Here is a 24,326-nt window from a genome sequence, read left to right as displayed (position 1 = left end):
TTCAGCCTCCTGATATGGATTCACACAGACACTACAGTGAGCTCCAGGCCTTCAGCTAGATTCTTTAGATCTCCAGTGCAGAGATAGCCCTTTTGCACTCTTCCATACCTGACTCTGCTTGCAGCTTTTATAAGCCAATCTTGCAAATTCTTATACATTTGTATATCTTGTAGTAAACTTGTTTCTGTAGTTAGCACTGATTGATACACTCAGTAAAATCCACACTTCAAATATAAAAGAGAAAAATGTCTTTCCCCAACAAATATAACCTGAGAAAATTCATTGCTGCTGAAGGAAGTCCTACAAAAGGAAGTGAACAATGATAACAGCCATCCAGAAAACAAACAAAATAATTTATCTCATGGATAAAAATTACAAAATGAAAAGAAAAAGATACTCATCACTACAGAAAATGGCCAAATCACAAAGATTGACAATAAAATAGGCAGAAAGGAACAGATAATATACAAAACAATTAGAAACAATAAATGACACCATCAAGTTCTTTGGCAATAATGACTTTGAAAGTTAACAAACTATATTTCCCAGTCAAGCAATATAGAATGGGCAAATGTATTTAAAAAAAAAAACAAGAGCCAAGTATGTGCTGCTTGTGACAAACTCGCTTTATTAGTATAGATACACGTAGATTGAAAGTGAAGAGATAGACCAAAGATGTTTAAAGCAAATAGAAACCAAAAATGACCAAGAATAGTTATATAAACTAAACTTCAAGTAAAAAATCTGTTTTAAAAAGTGGTAAAGGAGGTCATTATATAACAATAAAGAAACAAATATTTAAAAAATTATAAATATATATGTACCTGATACTGGAGCATTCAAATATTATTATATTTCTAATGGGAGAAGTAGGTGCTGATACAACAATAGTTGGATAGTCCAATGGTCCCCTTTCAACAATAGATCATTCATACAGAAATCAACAAAGGAGCATTAGTTTAGCTACACTATAGAACTTAGGAGACATGTAGAGAATATTTTATTCCAAGGTTATATAATGAACATTTTTCTCATCAATGTGTAGAACATTCTCCAGGAAAGACCATATGTTTGGCCTCAAAACAAGCCCTCATAATTTTTTTTAAAAATCAGGATCATACTACGTATCTTCCTCAACTCCACAAAATAAAACTAGAAATCTACATATAAGAACAAATAATGTACTCCCAGACAACCAATAGGTCAATGAACAAATTAAAATAAAATTCAAAAAATTTGTAGAAATAAATGAAAAGGCAAACACTACATTTCAAAATCTTTGGAATTCACCAAAAGCAGTGCTAAGAAGAAACTTTATAGTAGTAAATGTCTATATCAAAAAAAGAAATAATTCAAATAAACAACCCAATTATGCACTGAAAGGACTTAAAAAGTAAGAGTAACCAAACCCGTAACTAGTAGAAGAAAGATATAAATACCACAGCAGAAATAAATGAAACTGAGACTACAAAAGTGATAAATGATAAACAAAATGAAAAGATGATCAAGTAATTAAACTTGTAGCTAGACTGAGGATAAAAGAAAGGATTCAAGTAAATAAAATTAAAATGAGGAAAGGAGACATCGCACAAATTCAAAAGATTTTAAGAAACTACTGTGAACAATTCTACTCTAACAAATTAGAAAATCTGTAAGAAATGGACAAATTTCCAGGCATTTGCAACCTACTAAGATTGAACAAAAAATAAATAGAAAACACAAACACTCTAATATGAATCACAAAGTTATAACAACAATAAATGTTTCCCATAGAAGAAAAGTCCAAGACTTGACAGTTTCACTGCTGAATTCTATAAAATATTTAAAAAGTAATACCAATTTTTCTAAAACCACTCCAAAAAATTGAAATTGAGGTAAATCTGCCAAACCCATGAAAAAAGAGTAGTGTTATGCTTTTGCCCAAACTAGCAAAGACAACAGAATAAGAAAATTACTGCCAGTATCTCTGATGAACATAGATACAAAAATCCTCATCAAAATACTGGCTAACTAAATCCAACAGCACACTGAAAAGACTATATACCATGATCTAGAAGAATTATGTAATAAAGTTAAGGATGGTTCAACATACACAAATGAATAAATATGATACATCAGATCCACAGAATGAAAGACAAAAACTATATATTCATCTCAACATATGCAAACACTAGGTAGGTTTAGAAAGAACATAATTTAATACAGAAAAGGTTTAGCTGGCTAAACCCACAGTCAACATTGTATCAAACAGGTGAAAACTAAAGGTGTCTCTTCCAAGATCCACAAGGTAAATATATCAACTTCCACTGCTGTTATTCAGTAGGTACTGAAAGTCTTAGCCAGAACAGTGAGATGAGAAAAGGAAATTAAGAGAATCCAACTTGGAAAGACAGAAGACAGATTATCTCTATGTGCAGATGACATGATCTTATATATAGGAAAGCCTAAAGATGCCACCAAAGATTTTAGAATTGGTAAAAACAACTTCAGTAAAGTCTTCAGATACAAAATCAACATACAAAAACAGTAATATTGCTATATGCTAATAATGATTTTTCTGAAAAATATGTAATAAAAAAACCCATGCATAATAGCTACCAAGAAAAAGCTTAGCAATAAACTCAACCAAAGAACTGAAAGAGCTCTGCAATAAAAATTCTAAAACACTGATGACAGAAATTGAAGATGACACACACATGGTTAATTATGTATGCCATGTTCCTGGATTATAGTAATTAATATTGTTAAAATGTCAATACTATCCAAAGTGATCTACAGTTTCAATACAATTCCCATCAAAATAAAATGACACTACCAAAAGAGAATGAAAAAAAAATCATAAAATTCACATGGAACTAAAAGAGACCCCAAGTAACAAAACTATCCTGAACAAAAAGAACAAAGCTGAAGATATCACAATACTTGACCTAAAAATATATAACAAAACTGTAATAATCAAACATAAAAATGGACACAGATCAATGCAGCAGAATAGAGAACACAAAAAATTAACCCACGTTCATACGGCCAACTTTGTTTTGACAAATGTGTCAAGAACATACACCAGAGAAAGCATACTATCTTTAATAAGTAGTTCTAGGAAAACTAGATATACATATGCAGAAAAATGAAATGGTACACTCACCTCTCCATATAAGGAGACCTAGAGGCAAGACCCGAAACTATGAAAGTACTGGAAGAAAATTCTGGCAAAACCATTAAAAGCATTGGGTTGGCAAAGATTTGGGAGGGCAAAGTCCTCCAAATTACAAACAAAAACAGTTAAATAAGATTCCACTGCACTGGGAAGCTTCTGCATGGTGACAGAAACAATTAACAGCTGGAAGAAGCAAAGTGCAGAAAGGGAAAAATATTTTCAAATTAATCTGGAGAATTAATACACAGCATATATAAGGAATAGAAACAACTCAGCAGCAAAACAGACAACCATAAAGCCTCATGAACACATTATTTGATTAGAAAATGGTTAAATGATCTGAAGATTTGAATAGATGTTTCTCAATAGAAGATACACAAATGACCAACAAATATATGAAAAAATGCTCAATGTCACTTATCAGAGAAATGCAAATCAAAACCACTCACTCTGTTGAAAATGACTACTGTATTATCAAAAAGATAAAAAGTAGAACATTCTGACAAGGAAATAAAAAAGGGGACGTCTCATACAATTTTGTGAGAATAGAATTTAGTCCAACCATTATAGGAAACAGGATAAAGTTTCATAAAAAACCTAAACACACAACTGCCATATTTTTCAGCAAATACCCCACTAAGGGGTATTATCAAAGGACATAGAATTGTGATATGGAAGAGACACCTGCCCTTCCTCTTTTACTATAGCACTGTCCCAGATCCCCCAGATGTAGAATATGGAATCCACCAAAGTAGTCACTAATGGGTGAATGGATTCAGAAACTCCACTGATGGATGAGTGGACTAAGGAACTACACACACACTAATATTATCTACCCAAGAATGAAATCTTTCATTAGTGGCAACATGGATAGGACTGGAGGACATTATGTTGAGTAAAATAGGCAGGGTGCAGAAAGACAAGTGCCACCCAATTTCCTCATATGTGGAAGCTAAAAAGGTCATCATATAGAAGTAGAAAGTACAGTGGTGATTACCATGGGCTGCTGGGAGCAGATGCAGGAAGACAGAGTAAGGCTACCAAAAAAAAAAATAGGAGAAATGAGGGTTCGATAGCATAGTGGAGTAAATCCAGTCTATAAGAATTTATTATGGATTTTGAAATAACTAGAATTTGAACACACAGAAAAATGATAAATATTTGAGGAAATGGAAAAGCTATTTACCTTGACCTGAATCATTACACACTGTATACATGTATTAAACTATCATATTGCAACATTAAGGGTCAATTTAATGTTAAAAAGCACAGCAATAGAACAGACCCAGAAGCTTCATCAGTAACTCTGGGGTGAGCATCAAGCCTTGTAAGGATTTGGCTGTGGGTCACAGGAAGGAGAGTGGAGATGGGAAGAGGAAGCCTAGCATGGCACTGGCCCTTTAGTCGGGAAGAGCTGGTGGCTTTCCAGAGCAGGTGCAGGGGAAGCCGTGGGGAGCTCTGGGAATGGGGCAGAACACCCCGACAAGGGAGGGCCACACTGGCCTTGGGCAATTTGGGAAATCTAGAAATGTGAAAAGTGTGTTTTGTGTCATTTAATATAAAAGTTTTAAGTTTCACTCAGTCGAAAAGATAGCAAAACTTGAATACATCTTATGCACATATATAATTTCTACAAATAATTCTTGAGAAACACTCAAGTTTATCTGTGTGACACTAAGAGCAACCTTGGGACCTAAACTGAATGCAGTAGAGATGGTCAACATATATGATGAATATTTAAATTTTTCAAATTTATTACAGTAAAAGACACATTGCCATTAATCCTCTCACAGTATTCCTCCTCACTTTGAACATATTTATCCTATAATTCTTCCTGCTTTCTGAAGCAGTTCTCAAGTGCTCACTTATGAGTGTCTTTACAAGGTGGGGTCAAAAATTCAGTGAATGCTGCTGCCAAGTTGCGTCCAACAGAAAGGCAAGCTCCTAAAAACATTAAGGTGTATTCTCATCCACCTTATTCACCAGATCTGGCACTGTGTGACCTCTAGCTCTTCCCCAAAGTTAAAATGACCATGAAAGGGAAAGGTTTTGAATTGGCGTAGGATATGAAGGCAGACACAACAGTGCTACTAACGATCTTCATGAAAGAGGACTTTCAGAAGTTCTTCAAAGAGTGGTAAGAATGATGTGTGTTCAAAGTGTGGCAGTACTTTGGGAGGATTAATGGAAATGTGTCTTTTACTGTAATGAATTTGTTTGAGTCCAACATTCACATATTTGAGGATCACACCTTGTATACCCATGCAGGCTCTGAACTGACCGATACAAGACGGTAACTGCTTTCTGGGATGACTGTCATCAGAACTCAGCCTCGCATGCTGCTACTGCTCAGCTTGCTCCTTTCTGAAATGCCTGATCCCTGGGCTCTGACTGCAGCTCCCCTGGAGGCTGGTTGTACTCTCCTTGACTGGGCTGGAGGGTGGGGCATTCTGCACTTCCCTATTACACATTCTTTCATGGCTGCTGACTCCTCATCTGTACAGTTTCAAGCTCGTTGAAAGTGCAGGCTTCATCAGCCTTGCCCAAAATTATTCCTAAAATGCTTGCACATAGTAGGCATTTCATAAAGAATTCACGAATGAGCGCAGATTATTATTTCCAGGTGTGATTAAGGGCAGGGGATATTCACTTGGGGGAAATTATGAAGTCCGAGTTTTATGGGGACAGACAGATGGAGACAAGTGATGGGAGATATTTCTAATGGTAGCGGAGAAGCAGCAATAAGACCTGGGTCTGGCTGGGTCCAAGGACATCTGTAGTGATGGCACCACCTGGAACCCAGGAGTGGAGGCAGGACAGGCAGGTTGCAAGGGCTCAACAAGGGCATGGAGGGGTCCTCCCCTTGGAGTCATTCTCGAGTACAGCTTTGAGGCAGTGGACAGCCAGGGATGTGTGTGACCCCTTCCTGCTCCCTCCTGGAGCACAGCCTTGTTACAGAGACTTCTGGTCGGCTCCATTCTCCATGGTCCAAGTCTTCCATGGATTCACTCATCCGCTTATAAATCGCTGCAGGAATATCGTGCTTTGCAATTTGGAACAATAACATTAATAACTATCATATGTGACTTCAAATTATTTTTATCTTGGAAAGAAAAACTTTGACCAAGAAATCATTACATATTTATTTTAACATTACTTGAATAAAACCACATTTTCTGTTTGCTTTTGCTTTTTAGCTAGCACTTTGGAAAAGTTGGGAAAAGGATTTGGAAAATATAAGAGGGACCATTTTTTTTTTTTTTTGCACTTTGAATATGTTGAGAATATTTGAACTTTCAGCCCTTTTGGAATTTTATCAGAAATATCATCCTGAGCCTTCAAATCTGTTATTATCAATGTGATGAATCCAAGCTTTTTCTGTGATGAATTATACTTACATTCTTGAAGAATTTCTTCTTGTGCCTTTATAAATTATAGAAGGAAGCTTTAGTTTAAGAACCTTTCAGGAAAATAGCAGTAGAGGAGACGAGCTACGTAGTCTGATGCTTTCTCATGTAAAACATGTTTTCTTTTTTTATTTTTTTTGGTACTGGGGATCGAACTCAGGTCCTTGCGCTTGCACAGCAAGCGGCGAAACCACTGAGCTAAATCCCCAGCCCTAAAACATGTTTTCTAATATGTTGTCTCATTTACTTTTTCATGACATAATTTTTAGACATTATTCTCATCTTTATTTTATGAAGGTGAAAGTGAGGCTTACAAATATTGATAATAGTGCTCCAAGACCCTGATACCAAATTATCCTTCAGGATTCTTCTACTTCCTGGAACAAGATGATGGATAGCCAGAGCAGAGTAAGCCAGGGCAAATCTGATCCGAAACCAGACTGTTAACGTAAGCAGAAAGTGAAGGAGGAACCCCAAAGGTTACAAGTTGTGAACTGTTGCATGTGGACTGGAGATGAAATTATACAGACTAGGGAGTTGGAGAATCTGTTAAAAGGAAGTCAGGTTTCCATCAGAGTGAACTGGAGGCTGCAGGCTTTCTTCCTGCCAGAGATGCCTGTCCAGCATGCTTCACAGCATCCAATGCTTCACAGCAGTCAATGCTTCTCTCCCTCACAATGGAGCATGATGTGTCCGGGGCACACGAAGGATTTCCCCATCAGTCTTTTCTCTCCTCAGCTTCATTTTCTGACAATCTTTCCCTTTCACTTCCATGGTGTCCTCATTGAATTCTTAAATGATGCTAAATCCTGCTTCCATCCTATGACTTACACAGCTCGGCTCCATACCCCACAAGTGTAGCTTGGGTGATTTGCTTACTTGCATTTCACTTCACCAATGCTAAGCCTTTCCACTCCAGAGTTCAGGTCCCAGGGGCATCTGTTTTTGCCACTCTAGGAAGCATAGGGTGGAATGTGGTTGTGGGCTGAGATGGAAGGAAAGTATGCCAAGAAAATAAATGTGTGCTAAATATTCTCTATGGATGATGATCAAAATATAGTGTTTAATATACAATTTTGTTATAAACATCTCAAATTCTTATTGCAGAAAAGTGAAAATATTGCAGAAAATAAACCGAAAATGACTGCAATTCTAGTCTGAGACAGTGGATATACCTAGGAGGCCACAAGCAGACTTTTCTTACAACAGGGAAAATAGAAAGGTTGAGCCTTTGGCTGTCGGCAAGCTCAATGTGAGTCACAGGGGCAGTGGGTGACCCCAAATGAAATCCTTTCCGAAAGAGAACTGGCTTTGCCCTGTCTTTCATTTGACCTTTCTGTGGGCCACACTCAGAGTTAGGTACAGAGATAGAGGTGAGCAAGCTGCTATGCGCCACTATTTCATGACTTGATTACTGAATTAAGTATTCAACAACTTTAAAAACTTACTGACAGGCTGAAACATGTTTCAATAAGTCTTAGCAGTGTGTTGAAGAATCTTGGAGCAGCCACTGCGGGCAGATCTGATGGAAACACAGAGGCTGACTTTGAAAAGGAACCCTCAGAGCTGTGGTATGGCAGGCAGCCTGGTCCCGGGAGTATGGAAAGCAGGGGAGAGGTGCCTCCATCCTGTCTATTGCAGAGGGAACAACTTGTTCCAATATTTGGAAGTTTAAAAGAAACAATTTTTAGCTCAGTGAAATCATCTTTAGCTCAATTACTCTAATGGATTACATGTGAAGTCATGGAGCCCCTGCCTTGTGTGTTTCAGTAAATTCCAAATGGCAGCTTATGGACTCAAGCTATGAGTGTGCATGGTCAACTGGACATGAATATTTTTCTAAGAATCATCCACGAACTTGGCTCTTGCTTATCTCGATTATCTTTGCAATGGATGGTGAATTTCAGTGTGGACAAAGTTTGCCTCATTTGGAAAACAGTATAGTCAGCTAAAGATTCATTTTTGTAAGTTATTCTTCAAGGCACAACTTTCCCTAATGCTGTACCAAGTGCTCAGTGTTTTCTCATCCCACATGACCCAGTTTTGAGGTCATTCTACTCTGTCATCCTTTCTGTGATTGTATAGTGGCACCACATGGCCTGCATTGAGACACTTGGATCCAGGGAAGCAGGGATATGTCAGTAGCTGGATCCAGATAAAATCTGAGTATATGCTTGCCTCCTTTTCAGATTTCATTGTCTTACTGAACAATAATCAGCCCATGATGAACCCATCAGATTTTTGTGTAGTGTTACAACCATCAGTATTTCCACTTTTTCAATGAGTAATTTCTGGAATTTATTCTTGTTGTAGGACTTATATTTGGTCTAGGAAATAATTATAATGTTAAGGATATATATATATATATATATATATATATATATATATATTTCTTATCTTATTTATTATACAAAATTTTCCAAACTCTAGGGTGCTGGTAAAATGAAATATCAAACAACATATACTCATTTAAAAAAATTTCTTTTTGACAGCCCATTACAAACAAAAAGTAAAAATTTCTTTTAATACTTTCAGAAGCAAAATCCACATACATCTCTTTGCATTTTTAACAACCTTCAAGGACATGGAGTCTCTTGCAGTTCAAACTTCTTCTCCACTGCCATTCTTTTAAAGGAAAGTAAACCCTGGGTTGGGGTTCAGAAAACTGAAGGTAAACATATATATTTACACAGCATTCCACCAAAAATGGTCTGGAGAGATCTGGAACAACAGCATTCCAGTGGAAATTCTTTGCTGCACATCCATTAAGCACAGCCCAAAGGAGTGTTCGAATGCCTCCTGCTTTTCTGATCTCCAGAAAGTTCCTCTCTTTTGTTTGTTTTTACAGAATGTTAGTTTCATAAAGGTGCCATGGCAGGTGGGCAGAGGAGAGAACAGATGGAAAAGGAGAACTTACGAGGAATTCGAAAACTTAGCACGAACCTTGGCTTTGCAGTGTTTCTTGGTCCATCCCACAGTGAGAAGAGGCAGCTGGAGCTTCCTCCCTGCCCAGTGTCAGTTCCCATCTGCTTCTCACTTCTCTGACTTCCACTGCCTGGAGTCCATGTGTAAGACTTTATTAATCACTTACAGAACTTAGTGGAAAACTGCATTTCTGCTTTTGGTAGCTTCTCTGAGCTACACACTTTTTCATATTCTTAACACATATGCAAACTGTAGTGATTCTATCTAAAACAGGTTCTGTACCATTCATGTTTTGAAATATGTGCTTCTTGGATTAACTGATTAAATACAATATGATAAGCAGTTATTAATGTATTCCTTGAACTGCCCACAGGACTCTAGAATGGGGTTAATAGTACTTTCTAATAAAACCATAATGTTCATATACACTATGATTTAAGGTTAAATGTTGTGGAATTTCACACATCAGTAAGTTCTAAAATGTGGTCATCTTTTTAGGATTTGTATTTTCAACCTTTGTCACATACAAAGAATACAGTAATTACAGAGGCAGAGCTTCAGGCTTGGAGCATTGACAATCTTTAACAATCATGGGCCATCGCTCAAATTGAGACACCTCTGAAAAGGTAGGAGACTTGCTTCTGTGCCTTCAGTAAGCCCTGGACCCTGGCATGGCTTTGAAAGCACTCATTCAAATGGGGATTGGGGTACTGTGGGTGACTTATGGGTCACAAATCATTGCAGGTAATAAAATTACATGTGGAAAGAAAGAAAATTAGGTATTCTTCTTGTGCCAAAGGACTTGAGAATTTGGGGGAAAGCACAATTGGCAGGATGGAGTTTATTTCCTTTTGTAAACCAATGTCTTAATATGTTTGTGATACAGCACCAGAGCCACTGACTATTAATAGAGAAATATATAATAAATCATAATAATTCTATGTAACAAGTGTGCAAGATTCCTGAGTATTCACATAGATTCAAGACTCTGAACCAAAATTCAAGATGCACAATGTTGATCAGAAGTGAAATGTTCAAATACCTCCATCTCCCAATTCCCAGTGAGTGATCAGCGGCCCAAGGCTTTTGCTCTGAGAATGACATTTCCTAGCTCTCTTTTATTTTGAGACAGGGTCGATTCTGTCACTAAGTTGCCAATTTTGGTTCAAGCTTGTAATCCTTATGAAGTAGGAAACTAGAGGATGGTAATTGCTGGAGCAGTTGGGCACAGCCTGCCAAAGAAGAGTCTTGTTAACTAGAGTTGCAGCTTCCAACCCTGACAAAAGATTAAGCTGAGCCCTGCATCTGGTACCAGTCTTCTAGCATGAGATCAAGAGGAACCACCTGGGTCACCTATAAAGCAGATATAAAAAGATGGTAGCAATTGATTTTACACCAATGTCCTCTTGGAGTGGTCCCCTTCAACTTGCAAAACATATCTTTTCTTTTTCCTTCAAAGCATCCTTTTCTCCCTAATCATTTCTTTTGTACTTTCTTTTCTTTTCATTTTCTTTCTAATGCTGACCTAAAATAAACTGCAATCTTTCACATTCACCAATTGTTCTATCCAATTCACTGAACAGGACAATAGGAACCTGAAAAACACTGCTGGTTGCCACTACTCCACCTGATAACACTTCTGCCCCAGCTTTCCTGTACTGGATGGCAGGACCACTAAAAGCATTAGGGTATTCTGGCTTTTGGCTCCCAGGAGGATATGAAATACATGTAACCTTAAAACTGGGTGAGAAAAGAAAACAAAAACTCTGGTTCCAGACCAACACAATGCTTTGTGTTTTGTTTTTGGTTAATTGATTTGTTCAGGATTTTTTTGGCAAGGTTTTTTTTTTGGCTAAGCCAGAATTTTCAATATGTACAGAGAATATGCAAAATTAAATGAATTGCCCTGCTGAATTAGTTGTGTTTTTTTCTTTTATGAAGAGTGTCATAACTTGCTTTGTCCCCAGTACCCAAATACATGTTTTAATTTTTAAATTAGCTTCTCATGGACAAAACATGAATATTAGATAAATTATTCCTCATTTTACTTGTTATTAAAAAGTAAACATTTTATGATAGTCTAAATACTCCTAAAATCTGTGATATTTAAATGTGGCAAGATATTATTGCATAGATGTATATTCATCCTTTGAATGTGCATGTGTGTGTTAGAATGTGAGTTTATTACTTTTTCTGGTGATTATATAGTTCCAGTTTGTTAGGGCTACCGTAACATAACATAAGACCACAAACTATGTGCCTACAAACAGAAAACTATCATCTAGCAGTTCTGGAGGGCTAGACATTAGAGATTAAGGTGCTGGCAGAGTGGGTTTGTTCTGAGAACCATGAGGGAGAAAGTGTTCTGGGCTTTCCTCTAACTCCTGGAGGATTTAGGCAACCTTGATGTTCCTTGGCTTGTGCAAGTGTAAGCCCAGCCCTGCTGTCATCTTCACACACTGTTCTTGCATGATGTCTGTGTGCCTGTATCCAAGTTCCCCTTTTTATAAGAACAGCAGCCAGGTTGGATCAGAAATCAGCCTCATGACCTTGCCTTGACTAGTTTACCTCTCCAAAAACCCTAATTCAAAGTCATTGCTAAGTCAATAGGGAGCAGGACCTCAGCTTGTGAATGTTGCAGGAACCCGATTCAGTCTGTGAGGTCGGGTGATTATAACATTTTAGTGTCTTATGTAACTTTATAATAAACATTATTTTACATGAATTTTGGATCAATTTATAAATTATTTCTTTATTGTGGATCTTTAAAAGTAGAAACATTAAGTGAAATCATGTAACTACGTAAAAGATCCATGGCATGTAATTTGACAGCCCTCCAGAAAGTTACTAATTTTTCACTTCTAGCACCATTTGGTATTGAATTTAAATATATGACATCTTGATATGTATCCAATGGTACTCAATGGTGTCTTGTTATTATTTTAATGTTTCTTATATTTCTTTAGTTTCTAGATAGTCTTGTATGTCACATGATTTTATGGGTGGGGTGTTATATAAAATAGAATGCCTCAATAATCCACTAGATGCAATCCATAGGTCGAAAACTCCTCATAAGTGGAGTGAACCATGTTAAGCCTAATGATGTCATGAGGCATCAGAAAGCATAGCCCTCATGTCACAATCCACTTCTGAGCCTCTCACTTGCTGGCGTTATGCCTCCATAAGGCACTTTGCTTGGACTGAGCTGTGTCCCACTATGCTTCTCTTAAACCAAGATGTTGGTGTCTTGGCAGGCACAGACACATGTGGATGAGTACTGGACAGTCCCCAAATAGAGCAGATGCCTTCTGAGTGTGTGAGGCCCAACAATGCATCCGAGTCAGAGTCTCCCGTGAGACCAGGCTATCTAATGGTGGTGTTTCATCAGCTGTGTCTATATTGACTTTTGCCTCTCTGTTCCATCAAGAATGAAGAGAGAAGTGTCACCCTGTGTTGTTGTAATTGCGGATTTGTCTGTTTTTCCTTTGAGTTCTATTAGTTTCTGCCTCATGCATTTTGAAGCTTTATTGTTAGGTGATGACATAAGCAGAATTGTTAGATTGTAGAAAATTGATACTTTATCATTAACAACAACCCGCTTTTTCCTACGTATAAGCCTCGTTCTGAAGTTATTTGATGTAAACATGGCTACTCCAGTTCTTTGGTTAGTGTCTGCATGGAATATCTTTCACTCTCCTTTCATCTTTAACCTATCTTTGTTTTTATCCTTAAAAAGATTCTCTCATAGAAAATATAGTGGGGTCTTTTTCTGTTTTATCCAATCTGGAAATCTTAGGCTTTTAATGACTGTACAAGATGTGATAAAAAATATGGTGAATGTTTAAATTTTTAAAAAGTATATACTAAAAGACACATTCCTATTCCCTCAAAATATTTCCCCTGTCTTCAGACACACTTATGCAATCATTCTTGCCACTTTCTGAAGTAGGTCTGGAAGTCTTCTTTTGGGAATGTTTTTATTGTGTTGTCTTGGCTGACTCTGTATCTTGAATCAGTTCAAAACATTTACCTTTCAAGGTCATTTTGACTTTGGACAAGAGCCAGAAGTCACAAAGGGCCAGATCCTGTGAGTAAGGTGAATGAGGACACACTTGTGTTTTTAGGAACCTGCCTTTCCCTTGCATGGCATCTGGCAGCAGCAGTCACTGTATTTTTGATCACACCTCATAAAGCTAATCAGGAAGGAGGACTCCCAGAACAGCTTCAGAATGTGGCAATAGGGTGTGTTTGAAATGAGGGGGGATATTTTAAGCAAGGTTAAGGGTAAATTTACTGCAATAAATTAAAAATCTAAACATTCCCCATAAATTTTGATCACATAGTTTAAGGATGTTATGATTGAATTAAAATCTATCATCTTAGTGTTTTGTATTTGTGCTATTTATTCTTTGTTGTCTTTTCCACTTTCTAGTAAGTTGATTATTTTAAAATTAAATGTGTTCCTCTTCTTTACCGATTTATTATTTATTTTAAAAGCTTTACTGGTTCCCTGAGGGTTTGCAGCTCACATTTGTAATTCATCCTAGTTCACTTTGTGGCCCTTTCCTTGATGCACAGCAGCTTTCCACATTGGAGCATCTAGAAAGATGCCTAAGTGCCCAGAACCATCTCACCATCCTAGCACCACGCACACCTTGTCCTGCTGCAGAGCTCCCCATGACAGCACAATGACAGTGCAGAGCAGTCAGTCTTCTGTTCTCCCTGCCTTCCAGCAGCCCAGGGAGGGAGTGACAAGGGCTGGCCTGACTCACAGAGCCGCTTCTATCCCCTCCCACTTTGCTATATGTGGGCAGGGCTCTGGTCCTTGAAGGGCGCCTGTGGGGACACTGACTGGAAGCTTGGTTCCTGAGGCCCTGCCACGAGGCCAAGGAGCTGCAGGAGTAGAGATGCACCAGTCCACATTCAGCATCTGGGACTCGCCCTAGGCAGTGTGCTGCAGTCCTCCCCACGTAAAGACGAGTAGAGAAACCATGTGGCACCCTTCACAGATTGGCCCAGGAGGGAAGACAAACTTGGAGACAGTCCCACAACCAGTGCTGTGGCTTCCTGGTTGGATTAGATGCTTCTGAGCTTCAAATCTATGATTCTACAATGCACTGTCTGGAGATTAAGGGTCCTCTTTGTTTATATTCCCAGAAATTTTAATTCTATGTAATATTGTTGGTCTTTTTAAAATGAAAAATAGACATAGCTAAACATATGCTTTCTGTGTATAGGCATGCAAGTATGAAAATGAAAGCTCAACCCTAGTGATCCAGGTAGGTAATTTGTTGTCCTGGAAGAGAAGCTCTTACCAGCAGGATGTGGGTAGACAGGTCATGAGTATACCCCTGGTTTTTTTTTTTTTTGGTACTAGGAATCAAACTCAGGACCTTGCACTTGCGAGGCAGGCGGTGGAACTACTGAGCTAAATCCCCAGCTTCCCCCTGGTTTTAAAGCCCACTTCTCTTCATTTATCCAAAATCCTCTTGCAGCCTGTAACAAGAAAAATATGCATAGTTGTATGAATTACTTTTATGTAATGGCCTTTAGAAGCCATTAAAGAGATAATGCTTTCCATCATATTGTATGACTTCCAGGCACCCCAAGGGGTTTCATGGGTTTTTATCTGTTAAATTGAAAAAATTAGTTATACATACTTTTAGCTTTAAACAATAGGAGAATTATTTTATATGCCACAGGTTTGGATACACACAGAAAATAAATTCAAGAATGGGAAGGATACATTGTTTCCCAATGAAACTTCAAAGTCTACATATTAGTAATTATTTTTACTGTTGTCTAATCTTGAATATTGTAACAAATATTTATAAAGACTCTACATAATATATATTTTCACACTACCATGATGTTTAAATTTACCAGTAGATATTTTGGAGGGGAAAAAGAAGATCTTAAAAAAATATATAGGAATTAACTTTTAATTTGGTTATAGGTTCAGTTGTAAATGAGAAGATGGTTTCTAAAATGACATGAGTGTAGCAGTTTTGTCCTTTTAACTTAGAAAACCACACAGTTGAAGGTCATGCATCCAGGTCAGCCTTTAAATCAAATATTATAATAAGTATAAAATAATCTTATTCATTCCAAATATTTATGATGCAGTTATGGTACAGGCGGTAATCAGTTGTGAACAGGTATATTATTGAGGCAAAGCTAGTCAAGGAAGTAAGGACTGGCCCAAATTCCAGCCCACTCTGCCTTTGACTTTCTAGTCCATAACGTGACTCTGCCAGTTTCTCCAAGTTGTCCATACTTCACCATTTGTTCCAGCATTGAGCTCAAGGGACCTGCATGTGGGTGGCTGACCCCTCTCAGCCTTCCCGGGTCCTCCATGCAGGTCAGCACAATGATCTCCCCATGGAATCCAGAAGAATCTCCTAATATCTCAAACAGTCTTCATGCTGCCTTCCACCACCTGCTAGTTTCTCTCCAATAAATCCATCCCATGTGCTAAAGGATGGCTGTCTGCTCCTCTCACATGCTCCCCAACCCCAGCCCCCTGCTGCCCACACAGGTCAGCGCAGGGAAGACATAAGTGTCTGTCAGAAGCAGGAGCCAAAATGGTACATCATCAAATGCTGTGTTTTGTTTCCTTTATCTTTATCTTCCATGTGTGATTTTATTAGCAGTTAAAGAATGTGACCATGACACTCAGTTGTGTAAATGTCATCTATCTGAGCTCTGTACAATTTCTTTGCATCTGTACATCTTGCAGTGAAAGAGCAGGACTCATGTTGCCTCAGCAAAATCCTTGCCATGGTAGCACATCGTAGCTGGCACTAAGTCTGCAGCCCATCTTCCCATGGCCTGAGATGTGGGCCATATGCCAAAAGCAAAACTAAGGTATGTCTCCATGGCTACTCTGACACAGAGGTCACTCCTGCTATTCCACAACTCCCGTTTTGTATCTAAATTCTTTTTTCATTGAAACTTCTGTTAAGACATTTTACCAGTCAAATTTACTCTCTTGAATTGTACTTTTTTTGCACTGTCTTAACAATTAAAGTGTAAATTCCTTACAAGTAAAGACTTCTTTATGGGAAGCAATGGAAAGCTTCAGTACTATTTAATCAATTATTCCTGGAGAGTGCATAGCTAAAAACAATATGTGGGTTGCCTTCTTCAAACCTTCACTGGCCTCTGGATATCCTTTGGCCTTCTGCAGTAATGTTATACACAGGTTTCCTGGTGGACTACCAAATCTTTAATCCAAGTGTAGTTGAAGCAGTCACCCTGCCTGATTTCTAGCTACCTGGAGCTCAGGACAGCCCTTTAAGTGGTCTCAAGTTGCTGGATGTATTTTGTTTGTTTACTTTTCTGAGTATGCCAAGACCAACCCCCACCCCACCCCTGCCAAGAAACAATGAGTGTGCATGATTTATTTATGGCAGCTTAGAGAGGGGAAGGGGAGAAGGGAGAAGGGAAAAAGGAGAGAAAGACACCTGAGTGATGAAGCCAGAGGGTTTCTTTCTCTGGATCACAGCTCAGAATGGGAAGCAGGATCTCATGTTAGGGAAAGAAATTTAATTTTGCATATTAAGTGTTTACCCCCCTACCGGTAGGAAAGTAATGAGTATTTTTAATGAAAATATACACCAGAGGCCAGTGATAAATAGGGACCATTAGATCTGTATGCCAACTCCAAAGCAATTTTTTTCAACATAGTGTATTCAAGGATAAGGTATTTGATCTATCCACATCATCTCATTGGCTTCTTTGTTTTGTTCTTTGAAATATATTTTTTCTTTAACAATCACCAAATATATTGCTTTACTGTTACTCAAAGGATTTCCAGTCAGTGTCTTTGGGTTATCTACCATCTGGCTCTGGGAGATGGATTTGTATTCCCCACTTTGCACATATGGGAAGTAAGGCTCAGGAAGTTACATAGGTTCCCTTAAGATGGAATAGTAATAAAGGAAATAAGATTTAGAGTTCCTGTGGTCTAATACAAAGAGGGTCTTTCTCCTGTAATACACTGTCTGCAAATGCGAAGCCCTTCCCAGCCCCAAGTGGCTCCTTGGTGGGGGCAGGTCACATAGTTTTCTGAGTCTGCAATGCAATCATTATCTAAGGCCAAGCTGCAGAATTGTAGAGGAGAGGCAGCTGGGCTATCTTGGTTGATTTCCAAATACTTCTATAGCCACAGTACATTTATTAAGGTCCACAATCATGGTCCAAATTCCTGGAAGGGGCTGAGAGAACTCCACTTGACCCCAGTCCCTTGCTGCTCCATTGGTTCAGCAGTGGGGCTCTGGGCCAGTGCTTCCTCTCAGGAAGTGAGGTCTCTGAGCACTGGCTTAGGCCACCCAGCACACTGGGCGTATTGTGTGGAACGCTGGGCTTTGCCGCCCAGTTCCATCCATAACCCAAGCTTCTCCAATAGACATTCCCCTGCCCAGCGCTTGTTTTGGAAAGTGATTTCACCATCAGTCCCAGTTTTGCTCCTGAAACTCTGTTTCTTCACCATCTCTCAAATGGACACTTTTAAATAGAAACGAGTGCCAGCTCCTTTTGTTTATCCCTGTGTTCAGAACTGAGGTGTCTCTGATATTAAAGCACTTTAAGATCTAGATATTTTGTGGCAATATTAAACTTAGGGCACCTTGGGCAGGACCATCTTGGTGGGAGAGGCAGGGACAGGTCTGAAGAGAGATTCCTGCCAGGGTTCAGGATTTAGGCCCAAGTTCCTCCTAGTGCTCAGGGGTGACCCAGGCAAATTATTGCAACTTGCTTCAAACCCCAGATTTCTCCTCTCATCTTTTATCCCATACATGGGGGTCTTCATCTGTGTTTGAAAGAGAAAAATGTACTTATTTGAAAGAATGCTTCTAAATTCCTGATGGCAGTCAGGTCCACACTTAATCCACCCCATTTTCCTTCTGATTTTAAACTTTCTAAACTGAGGTTTGTCAGACAAAAATAAAATATAGTGATGCTGGGTGTGCAGTTCAACAGATTTTTACAGCCACCAAATTCAGGGTAAGCTGTGGAGCACTTCCATCTCTCAGGAAAGTTCTCTCAGGAAATTTCCCTTAGGATCTGCTAGGTCAGTATCCTCTCCTCTCTGCAGCAGGTGACCAGGGTTAGAATCACCCACTGCTTTTGTCTTATCTATTCCTTATTGCAGGTGGATTCATTGGTTTACATTTTTAGTCTGATTTCTTTTCATTGAACATAATATGTGCAATTTATCCACACTTTATTCTTCCTTTATTACTACTAATCTAGTGCATGGATATGTAATATGTTTATCCATTTTCCCACTGATTGGCATTTGGGTTGTTTTCAGTTTGGAACTTTTCTGAGTAAAGGTAAGATAAACATAGTGCACTCATCTTTTGATAAGTATGTATGCTCATTTCTTTTGGATTACATTAATTTTTATTATTGTGTAACTAACACAAAGTTTATCATTTGAGTTGAATGAGCTCATCCTGGCTATGTGGTCAGCACAGTCTCTTAAAAGACACAACTGAGGAGCTATGAGTCATGCTCTTTCTGGAGCTCTGAGGTATCCTCCAGGATGATGTGGTCAGCAGCAGGATTCAGTTCTGTGGTCCTGTAAGATCAGGACCCTTAGAGGTCACTTGACACTCCCTACCTTTCCACATCAATGCAGGCAGCTTCCTCCAAGTGCCTTGCCTCCTTGAGGCAGCAGATGTCTCTCCTTCCTACTAACATGGGTCCTTATGGGATAAAGTGTAGTAGGGTGACAGTCCTCACCTCTGTCAGGTGACATGCACACAAACAAGTATCAGGCTCCAGGACACTCAAGGAGGAAACTGTACGGGAAGACAGGAGTCACAAAAGCTACCCATGCTGGTCTGCCACAAGAGCAGATGAGCATCTCAAAGTGAGATTATGGGAATGTCATACTGGCCTACAGTCAGTTTAGGTGAGCACTGTTAACTAGTTTTCCAAAGTGGTTTCCTACCAGCAGTGTAGCCAAATCCAATCCCCCCCATATCTTTATAACACTGGTTTTGATAATGTTCTTTAAGATCAATTGTCCTGAATGGACATGTTATGGTGTCCAAGATTATTTAGGCTCAGAGGACTATTTTCATGTGCTTATTGGCAATTTGGACATTATGTTTATGAAAGCCATGCTCATTGCCCCTTATTTATGGGGTGCCCATGGCACTAGCCAAAGGTGATACTTCCAGATGTGTATAATGTCTGGATACTTCTTGTCAGCAATGAGGTTATTTTCAACCAATCTTTATACTGATAAGTATATAAAATAACATCGTCCCCAGACACTATACCTATATACATAGAAAACAGAAATAAGAGTAAGGTAAACACTTGGAATTTGTAAGTAAAAATGGTTGCATCCCACAAGGCCAAAACACAGAAACAAAAGTAACAATAAAAACCAAAATGTGGAATTTAAATAGTGATATCATATATGGTTCTTTCAGCAATTTTAATTGAAAAAAATCTAATAAAAATGAACAAGTGCTCTACACAGACAGAAAATATCATGGAGAAAAAAAGACAAAGCACAGAGAGGTATACCATGTTCATGGAATAAACTGTAGATTGACATAATCCAAGTCAATAACACAATAGATTTTCTTTTCCTGTACATGTAGATGAGCTGATTCTAAACTATATATGGTAACTCGTGGTCCAAGAATGGCTAAGGCACTTTTGCATAAGCAGAGCAGGAGAGAGGCTTGCACTACTGGACTACAACATGGTCATTGATGTGAGACAGCATTAACATTAGGACTGACAGATGGGAGGTGATAACAGAGGTGCAGAAAAAGACATATAAAGCTAGATAGATTTATGAAAACAGCAAAGCTCTGGCCGTTTGTCTTTATAAAGAAAAAATACAAAATTTGTCCCTTCTTCAAATCATATCCTAAATACAGTTTCTGATGACTTGTAGAGCTGAAATTAAAAGATAAAGTAATAAAATTTTAGAAGAGACAATAGGAGACTATCTCCATAGATAGGCAAATGTTTTTTTTAAATAGCCATAGAAGATATCAACCATAAGGAGAAAAAATTATCAATTGGGTTATTTAAACTTAAATCTATGATTAGATTTAGTTTTTTATATGTGTTTTAAATGTCTGTCATTGTAAACTACCTATAGCAATAAACATTATGATATCCATATTTAGATACTATTTTAATTAGCTATCACTACATATGTTCCAGAAAAGCTATAACTTAAATGATAGACCTAAATCAAAAGCTCAACGAGGTGCACAGTTCTTGTGTATTAAAATGATTTTGTCTCCAACTATAGGGAGGCCTGTGACCATTAATCTTGATCTGTCAACTTCATAGAATTAAGAAACACCTAGTAGATTCGTAGAGCATGTCCCTGAGTGTGTCTACGTGAGTCACAGAGACATGGTCTAGGGTACCATGGCCCCTTGCTCTCCTCTTTGGCACTGTTCCCTGCTGTTTGCCAGTCACCATGAACTCAACAGCTCTCCTCTGACACATTCTTCTGCCATGATGTTCCTGCCTTGGAGCCAGCTAAACATGGACTGAACCCTCCCAAATGATGTGTTACATTAAACCTCTCTTATTTTAAGTTGTGAATGTCAAGTATTGTGTTTCAGCCACAAGAAATCTGACTACTGCTGGCCCCAAAGAACCTAATATTTTTCACTTTGGTTAATAATATAAAGAATATTACAACTTGTAGAAGCATTGCTGAGTCCATGCACTAAGCTGAATCCAGGAGTCCTGAGATCAAATTTCCTAGATATTTTCAGGTTTGCTTGTTTTGACATAAGCTAAAAGTTGTATTTTAAAGAATGACATAAATCAATGTTGGAATAGTATCTGGCAGAGTAATGGTTCCCTGGTCTGTACAGCTCAAATCCCTGACCTCAAGCCGTGCTGTCCAGCTCACCTATTCCTGAGATGTTTTCATGTGCACTGGGATGCCCTGTGAGTGGCGGTCACAATTCCACATGTACATCCGTGTTCCCCTTGGGGCCTATTTCTACAGTCATAGCTGAATGGGCCATGGCCTCGAGGAGCTCACTGCTGGGCCCTGGTATGAGGCTGTGCCAGATGCATGGGTGGCTCACCATCCACATCTCAATATTCTGGTGACCTCAGGGAGATGCGCACATAGGGCTATGGCAGGCACAGCTCCTCTTGGATGCTAGCACACATCCTTCTTGGGGAGGGCACAATTAGTTTCCTTAAAGAACTCCAGTTTGGCAACCTTCATATCTTTCAGAAAATGACTCAAATTCCCCTGCTTCCCTCTTCTAGAAAACACATCATGCGTCTGACATTTGTTTTCATTTATTCTGAGAGTACATGAGAACATCGTGATTTTATTTCTGGTGCATATGGTGATTGGGTATGGTTGTCTTGCTATACACAGATGCAATGAAATGATTACTGCAGTCAGGCAAATCACCATTGCATATAATTCCACTGTGTGTGTGTGTGTGTGTGTGTGTGTGTGTGTGTGTGTGTGTGTGTGTGACTGAAATCCACTCCCTGACAAGCTAACAGTGTAGGGCAGGGATGAAGGGGAACTGATCAGTGGATGTAAAGTGGCTGGTCCATGGGATGAGTGCAGAGGCCCATGGCACCAGTTCACCACAATTGTTTAGGGTTGTGCAGAGGGTAGGAGGAGCCATGCAGGACATTGGGCCAGAGATCACTGGCCACCCATGTGAGGTGTGATTCTCTCCTTATTTTCAGTGTGGCAACAACAAAGATGAGCAGGAGCCTTTGCATGGTGGGCAGCCTGGGCCCTAACCTCAACCAATTGGTGAAAGCTCAGATAGGAATTATCTTAAAACAAGAACAATAAGCTAGGAATAGTGGAGCACCATAAATATCAGCACTCTAGGAGGCTGAAATAACAGGACTGGAAGTTCAAGCTCAGCTTGGGCAACTTACTGACTTAGTGAGACCTTGTCTCAAAATTAAAGAAAAATATCTTTAAAGGACTGACGATGTAGCTTAATGCAAAGACCATGGGTTCAATCCCCAGTACTACAAAAATAAAATAAAAACAATCATGATGATGAAGATAGAAAATATTAATCTTTCTAAGGATATTTCTCAGAGTAATTATTTTTGATGGAGCTTAACTCTTCTCTCAGATTCACAGAGCCAAACCTCTCAAGCCTTGAAAACCAGTCTTGAGCAGAAATTGAAGTCACACCTCCAGAAAGATAAAAGAAAAGAGAGATAGAAAGAAAGAAAAAAGTGCCTAACTTTTAGTATGAATTTAAATTAGATCTCACTTTTTAGTCCAGTAGAAGAGTTTTTGTAAATGGTCCTGAAAATTTAGGAGATGATTATCCTAACCACCCAAGTGGGAGCATATATCTGATGGCAGCAAGTTATTAATTTTCATGCTGGAAACCTATTCAACGTTTTAAAATAAAATATTATTGTACTAAACCGCATATGGAAAATGCAGACTTATAAGAAACTCATGGTCATAATATGTACTTAAATATATATTATTTGATAAATTCAAATTCTTTCTTTAAAGACTGGCAACATCCTTCAGCATTGGATTTGGTTCCACTCGACACTGCTCAGGATCTGCCATATCTCATCTTCCTCTACACTTGTGCCATATAATCAGGCAAAATACAACGATGTAAAAGGTAACCTTAAAGTATTTTGTAGATGACCAGTACTAAACCAACATTTTGCGCTAGTGAAAATGATGACAACATAAGGAATACTTTGGATATTGGTTGTTTCTTTTACTACATATTAAATATACAGATAATGCAAAGCTGGAATTAGAAGTGGAAGAGATTGATTTGAACCCAATACTTGTGACAAAGAAAGAGCAATGGGAGGCCTTTAGAATGAGCATGATCTGAGGCTATAGTTCCAGGAATGCTTCTTGTAGAAAGCCATGCAACAGTTGTGGACAATTGTTAGGGACAAATGGGGTGGAGAGCTTGGACACCAGTCAGGATAGGTACCATTTCTGACAGCCTACCAGAAAGGCTCATTATCCTTGAGTTTGTTATCGGTTCCCCCAAATGAAAATATATCATTCACTCTACTTCTATAAACTAAGGAGGCTTACTTTCAATTCCAAAGAGAGTCAAACAAATATGACAGATGAAAATGTGCATAGTACTACAGTGGAGGACAAATTGGGTACAGAATAGCTGTGCTACCAGGAAGGGATTTCTTCTCCATTTTGTGCAAATTAACAACCTCCAGGATTGTACATTTTGTCTATTTCTCACCAACAGTTTGAATTCCATTAAAAATTTAATTATTATAATGTTAGCTTTTCAATATATTTAAGAAAATACAGTAGAAACATTAAGAAACCTGCATTTTTTTCCCCTCAGATATCTGCAGTTTAAATCCAAGATCCAGCCCACTGAGCATCAATTAACCCCATTAGGATTACTTTAATCCTGATAAATGCACACAAAGATCCAAGGCCCTCTCATTCTGTATTAAATGCACATATGTTTCCAGTGCTCCTAAAGCCCACATCTCACCATAGTACAGTAGCTAGCTCCTACTCCAAATTGGAGACAGAAAATAATTCAATCGGGTGAGGCATTTCCTTAGCCTGGTTTCTCTACATTTAGACAAACCCATGGATTGGGAGTTTTACTTCTTTCCAACAAGTCTTCTAGAAAACTATTTCAATCGTTGGCATCCAGTTGTGCTGATCATTTTTGAAAGCTGCATGTGCTTCAACTGGAAATAGTTTGAATATTTAGTTGTATTTTAGTGTAAAATAGTGTTCAAAAAATTTATCCCCAAATCTATATTTTCAACAAAGAATCAACAGACAATCAACAGTTGTATTTTTAGTT

The sequence above is a fragment of the Heterocephalus glaber genome, unplaced genomic scaffold, assembly GCF_053883595.1.
Source record: "Heterocephalus glaber isolate CG9 unplaced genomic scaffold, H.glaber_assembly_v1.0 deba00001610, whole genome shotgun sequence".
Lineage (NCBI taxonomy): Eukaryota > Metazoa > Chordata > Mammalia > Rodentia > Bathyergidae > Heterocephalus > Heterocephalus glaber.
This window is presented reverse-complemented; position numbering follows the sequence as displayed.